This window comes from Mus caroli, unplaced genomic scaffold, assembly GCF_978045245.1.
Source record: "Mus caroli unplaced genomic scaffold, Mus_caroli_1 scaffold_16, whole genome shotgun sequence".
Classification (NCBI taxonomy): Eukaryota; Metazoa; Chordata; class Mammalia; order Rodentia; family Muridae; genus Mus; species Mus caroli.
The window spans coordinates 44,547,879-44,568,392 of NW_028227271.1; positions in this window are offsets into that span (position 1 = coordinate 44,547,879).

Consider the following 20,514-nt stretch of genomic DNA (forward strand, 5'->3'; position numbering starts at 1 on the left):
CTAGCAACTATGGGGGCAGGGGTAAAATATCACCTGCTTAGCAAAAATCAGTTGAAATACATTGTTTAAGCTAATGCTTAAAGCCAGTTTGGGGGACTAATACCTCTCATGCTAACTCTATAGAGGTAAAGCAGGAGACAGTCTCAAATTTGAGGCCAGCCTGAGCTGCAGAGTGAATTCCAGGGCAGCCTGGGCTACAGAGGGAAGCCCTGTGTCAACTTGTCTCATATATATGTATGTAAGTGTGTGTGTGTGTGTGTGTGTGTGTGTGTGTGTGTGTGTGTGTGTGTGTGTGATTTGGATTAGGGTCAATAAATTATAAGCCACAAATTACATCCATGAGCAGAGGTTTATAGCCACACAGCCAGGCTCGTGCATTTACATATTCTGGTCGCTTTTGCACTGCCTAAGAGACTATAAAAGAGACTTTATGGACACAGCCCTTGAAACAGAAGCTGGGTATGGTGACACAGACCTATAATCTCAGCATTCAAGGGGCTAGGGTAGCATGGTGGGTCAATCATGTTCCAGAACACCGCACCACATCTGGGCATCCCGAGTCGGACCTGGTGAGTTGTTTAAAAAGAGGTTCTCATGCTAACAGAGCAGCTGCTCTGACTGAGCCACCTCCCCACCCCCGTGTTCTGCAATCTTTGAGAGGGTGTTACCCAAAAATAAAGACCCCATGCCGAATAGCTAAGAACTATTTTTCAATAAACAACACATCCTCAGGTGCGCTGCCTCTTCACCGCCCAACGATCGGAACTAGTGCATGATGGGAAACTTTCTGAAGTCCTTTATTCTTGCTCACAAAAGAAGGCGTGGGATAGCTGTGTGCGTACAAGAAACCCAGCTCTCTTTTCTCCAGCGTGCTACAGACCCATTAAGTTATCTTTTCCTGCTACTGACACAGAGCCTGCTCTCACCAAGCATCTGACGCGGTGTCGGAGATCGGCTTTTGCAGCCCTGGGCCAATGGGCTCGTTTTTTCCTTCGACCTTGATGAGACTTCTCCGCCTTTGTTTGCGCTGGGCTTTGAGGGCTTCCCGAATTTCTCCCGTACAAGTCCACAAATGCTCTTTTATTGCACGGGGCTTGGCTCATCACCTGCTATTGACTAAGCTGAGGAAACACTGCTCTCATTCTCAGAGCCCTGAAACATTTTATTCTTCATTGTTCTTTGAAAAGATTTCACTTTCAAAATATGTGCACTTTCATCACGATCTGCTGGGAACTGCCTCAGTCGTGGTAGGGGCCTCTGAGGCCACAGAACCTTATGGGTCTGCTTCTTTAAATAATTAAATTCTATTACTATTCTTTTATGTGGCTAGATGGTGCCTGGCCCACAGTCAGTCCTTACTGTGTTTTATCCGATTGCACAAAGTAAGAATATCCTTTTATTGTTTACCCTGGTGTCAAACGTGCTCCTGAACATTCTTTAGCTTTGCAGATGACTTGGATTCATGTGTGCAACCAGGGACTGGATATTTTTTTTCTTGAAAACAGCAGGTAGTAAATGTTTTAGGCTTATTTTTGTAGGCAGAGTCTTACGTGTACTCTGGGATAACTGTAAACTCCCCATCCTTCTGAACCAATGTTTTTTTTTCCTCAACTATAGCCTTTTACCTTATTTTGGACATAATATTTTTACAAATTCTGTAAGAACAACTTCCATGTATATAATGTATTGTCATACTCACTCCAGACTCCTCCCCCTAATTACTCTTAGATCCACCCCTCTCTCTCTACCAACTTCAAGTCCTATTTAATATCTGTACAACTAAATATATAATATATAAATATATAATATATAAACATATAATATATAAATATATAATGTTTATATATAATATAATGTATTGTATATATAAAAATAATATATAAAACACATATACATATATACACATACATATCTCAGTCGGTAGAGTGCTTGACTAGCATACATGAAGCCTTGGGCAATCTCCAGCATCACATAAAACCACATTTAGGTACTGTGGGACAACTCATTGCATAAAGGAACTCCCCGCCCCCAAAGCCTGGCAACTGGAGTTTGATTTACCCACATAAAGGGGGAGGAGAGGGAGAGAGAGAGAGAGAGAGAGAGAGAGAGAGAGAGAGGTTGGCATTTAAAGAATCTTGAGAGATAGTGTTGGATTGATCCTGTCTCACCCAGAATGACCTTACTAGCATTCCAAACTCCTATCGAAACTCCAGTCCTAGGACATGCTATTCTGTCAATAATCAGACACTTTGTAGGATAGGCTAATAGATGTCATTGTGATGGAAATGATCGTGTCGTTCTTATTAACATATTCCTATGTATTCAATGATGAGCTTAAGATTGGTTCTGTTTTGAATTGTGTATTGGGGCAGCGCACATGCAAGTGTGGGTATGCATGAGGGATAGAAGGCATTGAGTTCCCTTAGAGCTGGAGTTACAAGTAGTTGTGAACCACTAGCTATGGATACTAGGAACTGAATTCAGTCCTCGGCAAGATCAATACGGACTCTTAACCACCTTGTAATTCCTTTAGCCCTCAAAGGCTATTTTTAAAAAAAATGATAATAATTTGATGGCTCTATAGTCTTCCCCCCCCCACACACACACACACAGTTCCTCATCTGTTTGGTCAAGGTCATTTCCTGTGGAAACCTGCCTATAATGAGACTGAGGGTCCACCACACACATACAATCAAACATCACCCTTGCTGTGCACAAGGGTTTATTCCAAAACCCCACTTTGAATATGGTGACATTCAAGCCTGAAAAAGCTTGAATCACTATACCTCTGGTTTCCCAAGCCACCCCGAGGGAATGGCCTCAGCAGATTGTCGTTGACACTGGAAGAACAGAAATCCGTGTAAGGGGGTGTTTATTTCCACAGAGCAATCAGCTTCAGTGGACCTGTGGTGACTGGCCTGTTTAAAGGCCCTTGAGTTCCTGGGAACCCAGAGTGACATCAGGTTGTATTTCTAGAAGTTGATCAGAGGAGTTACCTTTCCAACCCTGACACTTGCCCAGGCTCTTTCTGGACCCCGGACTCCTCTTTCACACTCCTGAATCCTGGCCACCTCCTCACTGCTCCTCAAATAATTGTGTGCTCCCATGTCATCATCCATGTCTGTCACCCTGTCCTCCTACCTCTCCTGACTGGGGCAAGGGGACGCCATTCATCCTGCTGGTGTCCCTCCATTCATCCTCCACACATCTCCACATGCCGCTCTGTCCTTGCTCTTGTGTGTTCTGTCTTCCTTCCCATGGTGCTACCTTGGTTAAAACATCTTGCTGTGTGAACAGAAGATCAAAGCATGAGCTTCGGAGAACATCTGCCTGGGTTTAGATTTTGCCTCTTCCTTTTCACAGCTTTTTGAAGGAGGAGGAAGAGGAGGAGGAGGAGGAGGAGAAAAGAAGAAGAAGAAGAAGAAGAAGAAGAAGAAGAAGAAGAAGAAGAAGAAGAAGAAGAAGAAGAAGAAGAAGAAGAAAAAAAAAAAGAAAGAAAGAAAGAAAGAAAGAAAGAAAGAAAGAAAGAAAGAAAGAAAGAAAGAAAGAAAGAAAGAAAGAAAGAAGAGAAGAAGGTATTTCCCTATAAGCTCCCATGCTTGAGCACTTGGTCCCCAACTGGTGGTTCTGTTTGAGAAGAGTGCAGGGTGTCACAGAACATTCTGGACATGAGGCCCAGCTGGAAGACTTAGGCCACTAAGGGTGATCTTCAAAGGCTACACTCACTTCTGCTTCAGCCCAGGCTCTCTGCTTCCTGCTTGGTGTCATATGAGAAGCAGTCACTGAAAGTTCCTACCACCATAGACTGACCCAATGCAGCCACCAGGCCTGTACCCTATGAAACTATAAACCAAAATAAACCTGTCCTTTATTAAGATGCCTGTGTCAGGGACTTGGTCACAGGGACAAGGCAAGCTATCCAGCCTTTGTGTAAGCCTTCATTGCAGTGAGCAAAGGCCTCTTAGAGCAATGCCCAAAGCACAGCAAATTCTGATTTGAAAAGTGTGGAATCAACTATTTTCTGGTCCACTGGGCTGAGTTTGTGACTGCAGAAGTTGTGTATTTACCATTTCTTAGCCTGGAACCAGGCACAGTGAATCCTTAATAAACAGTTCCTAAGCAAATGAGTGAATGCAGGTAGCACTAGAGGATACCCATACCCGCTGAACCCCTAACTCCAGGGCCCAGTGACTCAGTTTATTTGCTCAGAGATATTTAATAGGTAGGAAGACTTGCTTGAAATCCCCAGTGTTGAGCTGTGCCCCAAACATAGTTGCTCATCTCCCTAGAGTCGGGCAATTCCAGATGGCCTAATAGTGCAGGGACTTACTGTTGATTACTGTTGACCTGCCTGAATGGCTCTGAACCCATTGGAAGAGCTCACCATCTCAGACTCAGCCAGAGATTTAGCAGATGCTCTCAGTAGCCAGCCCTTACACCACCACCACCCTAGCTGTGTCCCCTGGCCTAGAGCTAGCTACCCCTGCTCTGCAATTGCTACAATCCAGATCCAACACTATTTCAGTGCTCAACTAGGCAACTGTAGGCCACCACACCTGTTTAATCCTAGATAGAGATATTTTCTCTCCACTCTGAACTCCCATTCCCCTTTATCTCCTCTGGGTACTTGTCATCTTGGAATTTCATTATCTGTGCAGTAGATAACAATGCCCCCTTCAAATGGAAGATGTGAGGAGAGTCTTCCTTTCATGGACACTCTCATATTTATTACCTCCAAGTTCCCAGAAGCCTGTGATCTTAAACTCTGTGACCCTGTTCTCCATATAGCACCTGATTCGTAAGCTTTCAGTCTGTGTGTGCATGGTGGATTAATCAAAGAGACAACCAAGAAATAAATCAATGAAGCTATGTATGTCCTACTGAGATAATACCAAAAAATGTATTATTTGTGGATTTTTTTCTTTGTCTTTTCATTCCCCTTATGCTTTCCTTCTCACCTCTTCTTTATTCTATTCTCAAACTAGAAATAACCAAGCCAACCACCTGTGTCCCAGATAATGAATCTCCAGTCACCCAGGATCTTCAGAGTTTCGTTTCATTAACTGAAGAACATGGACTTGGCTGTACAAACACATGCATATGTTTTCACACCCTGGGAGTGGTTTGCAGAAGGGAGTGGGCGTTCGTGTGTCCCCACATGGGCATGGGTTGCAATCAGTCACCTCCTTCAGCCTCTTGCCCCATCCCAGGAGCTTCCCTCCCTGACAGCCACATGTCACCACCTGTACCCAAGGTCAGCAAAACTGATTGTTGCCTACTCTTCAACAAACAAAAGACCTCTCTTCCCACAAAAGTCTGTAGAAACCTATAGGGAAGCCTGGAGAATTTCATGTTATGGTGAGCACGAATAGGAGTCACTGCCTGATTTCTTAATAGCTGTGGACACAAGGGCATGCCTACTTTGGAGATTCAGTCTTATTCATGGAGACCTGTTGCTTTCACAAAACATCTGTCCAGTCTCCACCCTTCTTTTCCTTGCCCATGCCCTGGTTGAAAAATGCAAACCCAGATTCTGTATAAGGCAGTGCTGGCCAGGAGTTGCCCCATCTACCTTATCAGCCTAACTCACCTTTCCAATCCAGGCCTGTCCCTTGTACAGTCAAGGGTGAGGCTCAGCCCAGATGGTTGCAACTTGTTTGGGTGAAACGAGCTGACTTGCCCAGCACCTGAGGTTGAGTCAAGCCAGGCCACAGGGAGAAGCATAGAGCAGGTGTTTTGGGGGATAGGATGCTGAGATGAGAACATGGGAGGTTTGGTAGGCCTGGTTGTCCCAGGCAAAGGTCTCATCTTAAGGAAGACTGTGGCCAGCTCCAGTTCAGAACCTCAGCCCCCATCTCTCTTCCCCAATGCCCTTGCAGCAGAGAACAAGCTGTTCAAAAGCTAGACATCAAGTTGATGGTCTTGGATACTCTGGTACCATAAGTCATCCATCTGAGATGCCAGCTGTTGTTAGACCCACCAATATTTTATGCATCCCTAAGAGAAAAAAATGACAGTTATCAAGGTAGGATGGCATGATAGATCTTTGACAATTAAAATGGATGTTTTCTACTTACCAAGAGCTTTTTAAGATTTGATAAGGATGTACCCATGGAAAGGAAAATATAAATGAGGTAAATTGCTTACAGCATCCTAAAACTTGTTGCACAGTTATGAGGACCTGAGTTGGGAACCCACATAAAAGTTGGGTGTGGTGGCATGGGTCTGTAGCTGCAGTGTTAGGGCAGTCTGAAGCACACAGGTGTGGGCCCATTCAGAATCTGACTCCTCGGGCTCCTCCTAGTCTAGGCCAGCTGGAGACCAAGGATGGCCATAAGGAGGAGGGTACTCTTCTTCATCAGGGAGGGCCACACTGTCGTCTCAAGAGTTCTTCTCATCAGCTGATGCCACTGTGCATGACTGACCTGCAAACAGGGAACTGTATCGCTAATGGTTCCTTCCTTCTTTAGTGTGATAAACTGTAGAATCCTGATGATTGCTAGTAGGTACTGAGCAGTTAGGACTTCGAAGCTACATAGTCACCTTATAAGTGCTCTGTGTGTGTGTGTGTGTGTGAGAGAGAGAGAGAGAGAGAGAGAGAGAGAGAGAGAGAGAGAGAGAGAGAGAGAGAGAGGTAATGATGTGTGCTAACCTCATGGTCTTAGTGCATATACCAGCTACTTGTTAAATGCTCTAACACACCTCATCCTCCCAGCAGACCTGGATAGATGCTGCTATTGTTGTCTTGCATATGAAGAGGGGACTACAAGGTTATTACAATAATACTACAAACTGAGATCTGAGTTTAGAAGTTCAATCTCAGCTCTATAATTATCCATCTCATTCTACTTGCTATCCGTGTGCCCACTAGAAAGGGAAGAGAAGCAAGGCCTACTTTGTGTTCAAGGATACACAAGGTAAAAGTTCAAAGCCATCTTATCTGTCCCAAAAGCTCATGTTAAGCATGAGCTTTCCAAACTAGGTATTTGGATCTTATTCTGTAGTTCAGCATCCATGCTGCATATAGAAAAATTAAACATCTTTCTTCTTATAGATGAAGGTAATACATGATGGCTATGGTCAGATGGTCTCATTTCTCTTTATTTATGCATTGAATAACTGTTTCTAAAACGTTCTTGATGGGTTGAGGTCCTACCAAGGATCTTACACGGTAGCAGGAAAGCAAACTGCATACAAGTGATTTTAACTGTTACCAAAAAGGACAAATGCTACTAACAGCTCAAATCACCTCAACTACCCTGCTGGAAGATGGTTCCAGAAGCAGAGCAACATACCGTGGGAGGGAGGTCTCTGCTAAGCCACTTGATGCACAGACACAGAACCTTGAAGAGTGGGGATTAATTAATTCAAATGTAATGTCTCTGCAGTCTCATTTTGAAGCTCTCTCTAAATTGGTCACCTTGGTAAAGACCTCATGGAATGACTGTTAGTGGATTCGGAGGAAGGCATTGAGTTGTAGCATCCATCAGAGTACTTGGGCAGGCAGGAAGATGCAGGAGAACCCAGCTGAGATTGGCAGACAAGGACGTCTGCTATATTAGCATAAATGCCAAAACCTTGCTGCCTGCCGACCTCCACTGCCCATGGTCTGACCTCCAAGGATTTCCTGTCTGAGTCCTTGTTGAACTTTCTGACCTTCGAGTGATACCAGACCCACAATCTGTGCTAGGTAATTGTTTTTCTATTGAGTGACTTGTGGGTGACCTCAGCTTCCCGTGATACCTCCCACAGGTGAGTTTCTATGTTAACATTCCCTGCTTTAATGGCAAGATAACTCACTGATCAATAAGGAAGCCACGGCTGGACTGGATGTGGCTGGACTGACCTGTCATCCTGCCAGCAGGGTGTGGTAGTTGAAATATCTGGAGTTCAAGGCCACCCCCAACCTCATAGTGAATCTAAAGACAGCCTGTCTCAAGCAGATAACCGATATTTTAAAATAATAATAGATCTTTGCAAAGAATCGCTAGGGCTAGAGAGGTGATTCAGCCGCTAAAGGCTAGCCTCCCAACCCAAACATCAAGAGTCCCTGGATGACAACAACCTCTTTCCATGGCTTACAGATTTGGGGGGAAGACTTCCAGTGAAATCAACAGACCAGAGTGGAAGCCTGGGAGACCTGGACCCAAACGCCTCTTCAGATGGCACTCGGGGTTCAGTCTATAGATGAAAAGGGACACCTTGGGTATGTTTCTGATGGTGTCACTCTCCCTAGGTGTGCTGGCCCTCCTAAAAGAGCTCCTGCAGCAAAGACGTGCCTGCCCTCTACAGCCTCAGCCAAGCACCTCCAGGCTGACCTTCCAGAACCCACTTCTACTACAGCTACAAGCGCTTTACTGATAGTTTGAAGGTGGGTTCTTCTCCGGAAAACCTTCTAGGGCCTCTGTTGTCTTTCCCAACCCTCTTCCGTGGCTGGGCTGGGGACACCCTGGGGGTGGTCAAGTGTCCTCACTTCTTAAGCCACTCTTCCCATCTACTCTCTCCTCTTCCTTTCCAATCTTCTAACCCTGTCCTCAGCTCTATAGGTCCATGGCTATTAGCTAGATGTAGCGGTACTTAGCTGGAATACCAGAACTAGGGAGGCTCGGGTTCTGAGTTAGAGACCAGCATGAGCACACGATGAGACTCTGTCCCCATGTCCCCTAGCCCTTGTTAATCTATACAAAACAACCTCCCCACTCATCTATGATATCATGTGAGTGGTGCTGCAATTTCCAAAGTCTACATGTCACATGTCCTTCCATCACATGCTGTGGGCCAGGTAAGGTTGGAACTAATTACTGTCACCTCAATCCATCCTCCTCACAACCCTCTAAGGCTGATAAGGACACTGAGGCTCTGATTCAGGAAACCGAGAAGAAATGGCTTTGGCTCTCAGTTAAATACGCATTTCTGGAATGCTTGTACAAGGCCAATGTTGTAGTATGGATTCAACTTAAAAGGAAACTCTGCTACACACACACACACATACATACACACACACACACACACACACGTTTTTGCAAAGCCTTGCAGCACTGAATGTTAAGAAGTTCTTCCAGGTGTCTGATCTAAATTCCTTCAGCTGTAACTCAAGCCCATGCCTACCTCCCCACCCCCACCCCCATCCTCAGATAAGTACAAAAACAACAGTTGCAGATGACATCGCCAAGCTTCGGTTGCCTCATAAGCCTGAGATAAGCCCCACGGAACAGGCTTCGTATCTCCCTTAGTGTTGCCTCCACCCAGTATGTCACTGCTCAGCCCCTGCCCAGAGCTAGCATAGGCCAATAGCTTGCGGGGGGGGGGGGGGGGGGGTCTGAACAAAGGAGGAAGAGAGGAAGGATGGAGAAAACTGAGAGCTGGCAGCTTCTCTCAGCTGCTCACTTTTTGGGAAGTGTCCACAGGTGACATTTTGAGGGAAGCTGTGTTACCTCATCGGAGAGACTCCCCCAGTTAGGAAAGAGTAATGGCAGGTCCTGTGCATGCCTGGGTCCTGTGAAGTTCTCAGATACTCCTACAAGGTGCATGCCATGGAGAACTCCTCTTCTGGAGTTCCAAAAGGAAGAAAAAGACCACTCCAACCATCCAGATTACTTGGTAGATACCCAGGCCTGGTCCTATGGATCACAGAACAGGCTCAGGGAAATGTCTGATGACTAATGCACTGGAAAAAGTGAACGCAAGGGTGAGAGAGCAAGAAAATGAATTAGCATGTGATTAAGTCGACCAAGGTTAGTGAGTGAGTAGAATAGAAGAACAAATTAAACAGAGAAAACACCTAAGTGCGTTAGTTGATGGATGTGAGAGGAAAGAGTTACGGGATGATTAAATGGCTATGTAACTGGCATGTAAAAAGAGTGTGAGTCGACTAAATGAGAGGATGCTGAATGTGTAGACAGGTGGTGATGAGGTGGACTTAGAGGCTTGGAAGGATGAATGAAACAAAATACCTATGGAAGGAGTTACAGAGACAAAGTTTGGAGCTAAGATGAAAGGATGGACCATCCAGAGACTATCCCACCCAACGATCCATCCCATAATAAGCCACCAAACGCAGACACTATTGCATATGCCAGCAAGATTTTGCTGAAAGGACCCTGATATAACTGTCTCTTGTGAGGCTATGCCAGTGCCTGGCAAATACAGAACTGGATGCTCACAGTCATCTATTGGATGGAACACAGGGCCCCCAATGGAGGAGCTAGAGAAAGTACCCAAGAAGCTGAAGGGGTCTGCAACCCTATAGGTGGAACAACAATATGAACTAACGAGTACCCCCAGAGCTTGTGTCTCTAGCTGCATATGTAGCAGAAGATGGCCTAGTCGGCAATCATTGGGAAGAAAGGCCCCTAGGTCTTGCAAACTTTATATGCCCTAGTACAGGGGAATGCCAGGGCCAAGAATTGGGAGTGGGTGGGTAGGGGAGCAGGGCGGGGGGGGGGGGTACAGGGAACTTTCAGGATAGCATTTGAAATGTAAATAAAGAAAATATCTAATAAGAAAAGAGAATTTTAAAAAAAGGATGAATGAATTATAGGTGAAGGAGACCAAAGGAGACATCCTGAAGTCAACCTCTAGCCTTCATGTGCTCCTTCACAGACAAGCACATCCACACAGCACAGGAAGAGAGAGAGAGAGAGAGAGAGAGGAATTCTCATGAGCATTTGCTGAATGAATAAATGATAGAAAGAGAGCCTCCCCCATTACACAGCACTAAAAATCTTTATTTGATTGACATCCTTGGGATCAGACAGGTCTAGTTTTAAGTGCACTATGCAGTTACTAAGACTATCTTCTAGAAAAGCTTTTTCTATCTTCCTTAAAATGGGGGCATCCTTGGCTACCTCAGAGTCCTGCAGTAGAGAATCAAAGGAGACTGAAGACCCACTGGCAAGCATCTAGTATTCAGAAGACACTTAATAAAAGAGCTCCTCCTTTCAGACCCCCAATGCAGCCCTTCCTCTGCTTGCCCAAGCCCACCAGCCCCAGTGGCCTTTGACACTCCATCTTGAATGAGGTCACAGTCTTTTAGGGAACAGATACAAGTGGAAGCAACTCTACTAGGAAGTAGGGTGATGAAAGCATTAGGGTAAACTGTGCACATTGCAACATCTCAGCAGCTTTGGGTCTAGAATGGCAGCGACTTCTGTTTCAATTTGAGTGCAGAAGGAGGAACAAAAGATTCGTTCTAGGGAAAAATCAAAAGAGCCTTAAAAGAAATCAGTGGAATATGGGTGTGTTGGCCTATCAACTGAGGAAGTGTACACAGAAAGGTGACCTTAGCAAAGATATGGGGGAAGTTGGATGGACCGTTTGGAAGGCTGAAGCTCTTAATTCAGAAAAGAGAAGACAAAATGGCAGACCAGATTGCCACAGTCTGTAACAGACATGCTCTGAGCATCTGGCTTAAATAAACCCTTGGTGAGTCAGAGACCCCAGCCAGGACCCTACCTGCCACTGTGACCTCTATTGTCTTTGTGGCTAGGTATGTTCATTATTTTGTTATCATTGTGATCAAATGTTGAACAGAAGCAACTCAAGCAAGGAAACCTTTTTTCTGCTTCAGCCTTTCAGAGGCGTTAGTGTGAAGCAGCGAGGGAGGCATGAAGGGGATGGATCATCGATGGTAGCAGAGGCAGAGGTAACTGTTCACATGGATCACATCCAGACACAGAGCTAAAGCAGAACAAGAAACAGATATAGCTAGCCTTCAAGACCCACCCCTAGCAGAACCCAAAATGGATAAAGCTAGCCTTCGAGGCCCACCCCTAGACAGTTACTTCTGCCAGCAATGGTCTCTGTCCCAAAGCTCCCACAACCTCCCAAAAGAGCATGGCCAGCTGGGGAGGAGATGCTCAAACATGGGAACCTGTGGGGAGTGTTTCAAACAATGATAATATAATATTATAACACTATAGAGCCATGGGTGAAGTGGATGTTGCCACCACAGCCACCACCACAGCCAGGGACAGCTCCTGATTTCCTTGCAGCATGAACTTCAAATACACAGCCTGAGGGTAAAGCACTATGGCCAAGGAATACTGCCTGGTGAGAAATTGGCCTCTACTGCTTGGTGGAAAGGGAGGGGGCCAGCCTCTTGTCAGTCATAAACTGGGAACATCCTCCAAGCATAACAAGGCATTCCCAGTACTGAATGGTTCCAAAGGTTTATATGTAATTAAAACAAAACAAAACAAACAAACAAGCCAGCAGTAAGTGAACTTAAGAAAAATCAGTTGCCCTAGTCTCTTTTCTGTGACCGTGACCAACAGTGACAAAAATCAACTTCAAAAATTTGGGATTGATTTTGACTCACGGTTCCAGGTTCTAGCCCATCATCATAGAGAAGTCAAGGCAGGAGCCTGAAGCAGCCAGTCACAGTCAGTGTCTGCATAGTACTCAGGTAGCCTTCTCTATCCCTATACAGTCCAGGGTCCCAAATTGGGGAGTGGTGCCCCCCACTTTAGAGCTGAAACTTCCCACATCAAGAAAGGCAATCAAGACAAGCACACACACACACACACATACCCAGAGACATGCCCACAGGCCAACCTGGTCTAGACCATCCCTCACTGAGATTCCCTTTCCAGGCAATTCAGGTTGACAATTAAACTAACCAAGTGATGCCACTGGCTGAGCTCACAATGAAACAAGGGAACAAAAAGAGAAGGGAACTTGACAGGCTGTGCAGTCAGAACCAGAACAAAAGGGAATATCAGAGGAACTGGAAAGAAACTGTAGAACACCCGACAGGGTGTGGCGACACTGGATGTCACAATAGTTTGGGAAGGACCCACAGATACCAAACACCTTTACGGCAGCATCTGGTCTGAACCTATGAATTGAGAAGAGCGGCTGCAGAGAGAGAGCAGAGTATAGGGCTCCCTAAGAATGGTTAGAGAATGGCAGGAGACAGATGTGACACGGTACCCAGGGTTCAGAGACTGACCACGGAACATGGAGAAGTGATCTCAGACATCGGAGATTTAGAGAGGCATTATCTAAACCAACATATACTGGGTTCTGCACACACACACACAAAGAGGGTGGGAGGTGGGTATGTGTTCAATAATGACAGAGCCTTTTCTGATCTTAGTGTGAAGCTGGGGTCAAGGAGGAAGAAAGGGAAATGGAAGGTGGTAATATTAGAGCCACTACAACACGCTTCTCACTACCAAGGAAGATATCAGTATTAGAGGGAAGACACCCCCAGTCCCCAAAAGATGAGCCCTGTCTGCTCTCCTGGAAGAAGAAAAACATAGGGAAAATATATAAAGGAAAGGTACCTACTTTTGCACCGATTTATCATAAACTTTTGATCTTGATGCTCTGGAGGCCAGAAATCCAAAACTCAAGATTTAGAAAAGGTTGCCTTTCTTCTGGAATCTTGGAAAACCTGTGGTCTGCCTTGTCCAGTTGTAGAAACCATCTATACTTCTTGGTTCATAGACCCCTCCTCTCGTCATTAACTGGGCCTCCACTATGCCCCATTGGTTGTCTCTGTCACCGAGCCTCTCCTCGTACTCTGACTCCTCGGCCTCAGACTTACCAAGACTCACATAATGACGTCAATCTCCTGCCTTTGGCTTTGGGTGTGTAAGGTAATATACTTGCAAGGTTGGAGGATTAGGGCAGAGGCAGCTTACAGGAAAGAGACTTCTGGTGGGATCATCTGCTTCTTTATTTAAGGAAAATAAAAACTGAAGGAAAAGAGAAAAAGTCAGGAACTGACTGGGCTGTGTGCTGCAGACGATCACCTAAGAGAAAGCCAATCGTGCCCTGGGTTCTTATCACACACCAGGGTTTTAGATTCTTGTATAATCTAATTTTCTTTTTACTCAGTGTCTTAAATTTCTCCCATTTGTGATCCCCGTGAAATCTGTATGTGATCACATGCACGTGGGTATATAGAACAGGCATACACATCAAACCACCACTGATCACAAAGAGACGACTCTTCAAACAATTCTTTGGTGCACATATAATGTTACTATTGATTCAAGATAGAAGAAATTTGCATATTCGTGAGGTGAGTGTGCTTATTTCATATAAAGAGTTGGATCTTGTTTAGTATTTGATTCTCCAGGACAAAGAAGCACCTTTAGTGTTTTTCATGGAAGATTCACTGAAGTTAATTGATAGTTTGATATTTTTAACTATCAATGCAAAGAACACCATTTCACATAAATACATAGCTCAAAATGGCAGAAGTATTTAAAGGCTCTTTTATGAAACTGATGGAAATTCTGTTCTAATCCCAAGCTGGAATTCACTTAATAACATTTCATGAGGCTTAAGTCAGCACATCAAACAACAATTTTTGAGGTCAAATAGTCTTACACTACAAATGCAAATAAATGTGATGCTTATATATTGAAGGATGATGGTAGAAGCAATCTTCGGGATTTTTTTTTGTTGTTTGTTTGTTTTTTGTTTGTTTGTTGCAAAATTAAATCATTATTTTTTCAGAAAAGCAGAAAACTTCCTATGGACAGTTTCAAAAAAAAAAAAAAGCTGTGATTCCTAACATATCATAGTCTAAAATCTGAACCAAGATATTTAAGTCGGGGACAGCACACACGGTGGAAAGAGCAAACCATATGTTCAGAACTAAAGCTCGCTGAGGTCACATCCTAGAACTCGGCCAAGCACTGTCAGGGCTCGCTAGGGTTCATCACATATTTTAAGTTTAGCTGTTGCAGGCTCAGAAACTTTTTACTGTGGCTAACTTTCCCACAGTCCACATGCAGTTACATGACCCCTAATTGGGGAGCAACATGAAGTTTAAGTCCTTGGATCAGGGAACATTTGAGGAACTGGAAGGAGTCCAGCGCCTTCCCGAATCTACACAAGGATTCCTGGAGTTGGGGATAGACCACGTGATCTGTTCCTGTGGTAAGGACCCTGGTGTCATCAACCTATTTCATATCTCTCACCGCTTCTCACTGTGTCCCTATCACCATTGTCTGAACTCAGTAGATATCACAGATACTGAGACACACAAATTTTATAAAGATACAAGATACAACAGGAAATAACTTCTATGTAAAAGGCTGACACCAGGTTTGCTCGTCGGTTTTCCCCATGGAGAGGCCTCTCTGTTGGTGACCTCCCCCTCCGCTACCTTTCCACACACCCTGCCCCACCTGGAAAGTGTGCTTTTCAAGACAAGGTCTTCAGGTGCAAAGTTTAGCTCCTGATGAGTTATTCTGTGGGAACTGAAGTCTTAGTCAAGTGCCAGGAATAACCGGGAATTCCCAAGAAGGCACAGACAGGAAATTGGGATGCAGGAAAGGCAGAATCCTTAATGGGACTGCTTTCCCCTTTATAACGATTTGTATCTTTGTATAACTTAGGAAACGCACACTGCCGGTGTGATACTATCTGAGTTATTCATCCAGGTACCACTGTATACAGGGACGCTTTTCCTGAGTACCTAATGTATGTTAGTCCCTGCTCAGGACATGAGGAAACAAAGGACACATAGCATTTAGCATCACTCGACATTCCAAAGGTGAGGCTATGAGCACACTCTCTACACTAGATCACAGCATCTCACCAACAAGGCAGATACTCTTGCTGCACACATTTGTCAGGTGTGGAAAATCAAGGCTGGAAATAGATGTGGTTTTTTTCCACACAATGCTATCCCATGTGGAATAAAGTCCCAGAGATATTTAAAACAGGAAAAGAGGATAACAGAGCCAGATTATTATTATTATCTGTTAAAATATGCCTTTTGCCATCTAGACTTTGAACATCAACCAAAACCTATTAACTTTTATAAGCAGTGTTAGGGCTAGATCGCCTGGACCCCAGTGTCTATGCTTGAGCCACCCAACTCGGCTTTTCTAATAGCTTGTCTAACATCCAGCCAAAATGGGGTCACAGTGGCAGATGCATGTAATCCCAGCATTCGTGGTGCTGGGACAAAAAGATTTCTGTGGATATGAGGCCAGGTGGAGTTCATAAGACCTTGCCTCAAGAAAAAAAAAAAAGAGTATTCAGAAAATAGATCACTTCAGACATCAGTCCCAGAAAAGGGCTTAAAGTTACAGAGAGAGGGAGGGAAGGTGACGACTAGGAGAGGTAGAACCTGAATCAGATGCCATGCCATCAGCTGACTTGGAACCGTGGTTTCTGCCAAATGCTATTAGTCATGTGAAGACCCATCTCCACAAGAGACAACTGTAAATGTGAAGCCATGTTTGAAAGGCTACAGGCTACTGTGTGTCACCGGGTGCTTAGGTGTATCCATGGCCTCAGAGAAAGATGACAGGGAGGGGACAAAGAGGAAGGACAAGCAGAAACCGAAGTTTCACTGTGGTTGATGACGTCAGGAACTATAAATAGCAACACTCCTGCTCCCAGAGTATGACTTAGTGAAAGTATTGGTGCAGTTATTTGAAAAGCGGGGCCATGATGTTTTCTGAAAATCGATGGTCTTTTGACTTCACTTTTATAAGGGAGTTCTAACAATGGGTTTCTGGTGCCTTTTGTAATTCTACTTAAATACTAATTTGTATCATGAATATTGGGTATAACAGGATTTGCAATATAAAAAATAACCAATACAGTGGGCTGACATATTCACATCGATTGTTGTCATCAAAATGACCATGTTTTATCCCTAGAACTAACCTTGAAAGAAGTTGTCCCCAAAATGGTCTTGGGTGGTCCTCCCTACATTATGCCCTTATATTTCTCTTCCTTGAACACAAATCAAGTAACTTCTAACAAATGGAATGTGGTAAACGGTGTAGGCTACCGTGTCTGAGATCAGAGTTCTAAAGATGTTGACTTCCATCTTGTTCTTGCTCCTTCTCTTAGCCTTTAAGCTCTCCCACGCTCCTAACACCCTCTGCCATTTTGGGAGCCGCCTAATGGAAAGGTATTGATTAAGGCCTCTGCTCACATGCAACTAAGAACGTGCAACAGGACTCTCCATCCATGAGCCCAAAAGGAACTGAATCATTCCAACATGAGAAGAGTTGGGACCAAACCCTTCCTCGCTGGTGATTGCAGTCCACATACTGTGCCTGTAAGAAGCCTTAAGATGCACTCACCTGACCAGCTCCAGGATTTCTGCCCCATGGAACCTGTGAGTTAATAAATGTGTTGTTGGTCAGGACCTAACTCTTAGAGTAGTTCTTGTTTGCACATATTTCAGTAGCTTACAGCCTTGGTGAACAACATCTTTACTGAGGAACATATGTAGAAGACAGCACCCCAACCCCAGTTTGCCAAGCCCACTATTAGACAGAGAGACATTTGGTCCTTGTCTCAATTTCTAGCACAAAGCTCTCCAAACTCTTAAAATTTCCTGAATGATAAAGGGGACGGGATCCTCTGTTGTTCTAATGAAAGGCTGTTCCTAATGGTGGGGCTTGGGGTGGGGGACAGGCATGCAAAGCTTGGAACTTTTGATACTACCTCCAGCCGCTGGAGAAAAAAGGGAGATTAGAGACTGAATTAATCACCAAAGTCCAACAATGTCATCAAGTATGTCTACACAGTACATGTCCCATGAGGACCCCTGAGTACTTGGGGACTGCCCAGCATGGCAGTATGTGCCTGTAATCCCATCACTTATGGGCTAAGGCAGGAAGACTGTGAGTTCCAAGCCAGACTGGGTTGTATATAGCAAGACCTTATGGAGAGCAGAGGTAAGTGGGTTTGGAGCGCTTCCAGATTCGCTCATAGCAATTTTGTGGGGGAACAGAATCTTCCCTACTGAGGCCCCTCTCCTGGGTACCTTTTGGTCTTGGTCTATGCATCATTTGTATCCTTTCTAATCAGACAGCAGTCATATGTTGGGTATTTCCTGGAATCTTAGGAGCTGCCCTATAAATTATCCACACAGGTAGGGTTGTGGGAACTCTCCAGCTTCTGTGGTTATGTAGGGACAGAGTATAAGCAGCCTGGTGACCTTCTGCTTAGAATTATCATCTAGGACTGGGACTGTCCCTCAAGCCTGTGACATCTAACACTAACTCTGGATCTAATTCAGCTGTAGGACAGCCACCCACACACCATTGGTGTCAAGAGACTTGGAGACTTGGTTTGTGTAAGGAAAACCCCACACATTTAGGTGTCTAAAGTGAAGTAGGTAAAAACATCTCAGCGGCCCTCACAAGAATGAAGGCTCAGGAAGAGATAAGAAAATCACTTCCTAGAATTAGCCAACTCCCAAGGCAATGGGGAGCATGAGGAAACAGAAGACTGACAAGTGTGTGACCTTTAGGAAATTTCCCATGAGTCATCCCAGAACCTGTAGGCTTTAGAGTCTTCTCCAACCGCAGGGCTTAGAAGATACCCACAACACCCCAAGAGCATTTCCCTGAGATGAGGAGAGAGGAGAGGCCCCAGACACCAAACCAGGATCTGTTCCCCTTTCCTTGGAACCCCATCTTCAACCCGATCCTCACCACCCCGAGAGCTGGTGAGCATGGCCTAAGTCTTGCTCGGCTTTCTGAGGATTCTGGAAGTCATGCAGGTCACTGGAAGATTGAAGCAGTGCTGCTCCCAGCCCAACGTGATCCAACGTTCTTCTCAGAACACTGGCTTTGTGTCCATCCCAGGAGTTAAGGAGCAGAGTGAAAGAATGAACTTAAAAAGCAAACTCCCAGAAAATGGATACAAAGCCTAATACTGCAGCCTGGAGCACTGATGGACTTGATAGTGGGAATGGAGGTGAGGGGGAAGAGGTCAACCTTGGATATCATTCCTCAGTTATATCCACCATGGTTTTTGTGAGGCAGAATCTCTCCCTGGCCTGGAGTTCACTAAGCAGGATAGGCTGGCTCACCAGCAATCCCTATGCTGGGATGACAATGCCAACCAGGCACGTTTTTAAGATGGGTTTCTAGAAATCAAACTCAGGTCCTTGTGCATACCCAGTGATCTACTCTCCATCCTCCTGGCATGGAGATGTGTTTGCTGGGAGTGTCCTTCAGTTTGCTGGGCTCACAGTCACTGTTCCTTCTACAATCAGCTTTTCACAAACAGAACAGATCGGTAAATGGCAGGCAGGCTATTCTACTGAGCAGGACACACAAAGGCATCTGAAAGCTGTAAAAGATGCTCTGTACTATGAAAACCTTACAACCTAATGCTCACTCTCCTTAGCCTGGGCTTGAGACTGTGCCTGAGAAATAGGTCACATTGTTAAATGGACCTTCCTCTCCCCTGAACCTTGAAGGGGCAGGAGGATGGCATTGAATCTTAAGTATCACAGTCTCTGTGTAAGAATACCACAGCTTCAGACAGAGGAGGTGGGATGTTGCTGCTTCACAGAGACAGAGTTTCTGTATGAAATGATGAACACGTTCTGGAGATGATAGAGGTGATGATTGCACAATGATATAAAATATGTTTAATGCCACCAAACTGCTTCCAAATGGTTAAATGATTATATATAATGTATTGTTAAAATTGAGAGAGAGAGAGAGAAAGAGAGAGAGAGAGTACACATACCAAAGGCAAAGTGTACCACAAATTCTCTCTGAAGCTGATGAGAAGGCTCCAACGCTGTGTCCTCTGAGGGTTCTTTGAGACATTCTGAGACCCTGAGACCACAGAGTAGGTCTTCCTTTCCTTAGGAAGACTGACCAAGGTTGCTACCATTCACCCCTCATAGTTTCACAGCGCAGTGAGCAAACCTGCTGCCTCCCAGAGCAGGCAGGATAGGATTTCCAGGATGACAGCTCAGGCAATGTCAGAGCTCAGGGGACAACTAAAGGTCATCTATCCCAACCTCCTCATTTGAGAGAGGAGCTGAGTTTGCAAGAAGGAAGAACTGACCCACACATCTGTCAGTAGACATAAGAGTCAGAGGCAGACAAGAAGTAGGAAGAACAAAAGTGTGAGTCTAGCCCCCACACTGGTGTGCTTCGTGACTGTGGATCTGACTACACCTACCTGGCCTTCAGATTGGTCATCACTAACAGGAGAGGGAGGACGATACCAACTTACTGTCCAAGGTGTTTTGAGGAGGCTGTGGGGCGGGACATCTCGGGTGGCATGCCAAGAGTCTGGCTCCTGGTGGTTGTTCTCACCATCCAAGCCCAGTAACCTTTGGCTGAGACACTGCTCCTCCTACAACCTGGCCTGGCTCTTCACAGGCAGAACTGAGGCAGACTGGCCTCGCTATGCTTGAGATGAAAGGATGCTCAGATGGTCCAAAGACAGCTTCCATTTCCTAAACTAAACCAGAAGAATGCTGTTTACCATGCCCACATTTTCTCCTTCCCCACTACACTCCCGTGGTTGTTTCCTGAACCCATCAGGAAGGAACACAGGTTTAAGGCACAGAGGCTTCTAAGAGCATCTATGTACATCACCTGCTCCATCTTCCATCCAGATGCATGAATGGGGAATGACCTTCATATTATAACTGAGGGAACTGAGTCAGGATGTTGAAGAACTGGACCAAACCCACAAAATGTGGACACTAGCGAGCTGCAACTCGGATGCAGGGTCCTTATAACAAGAATGAGAAGGCTGGACTGG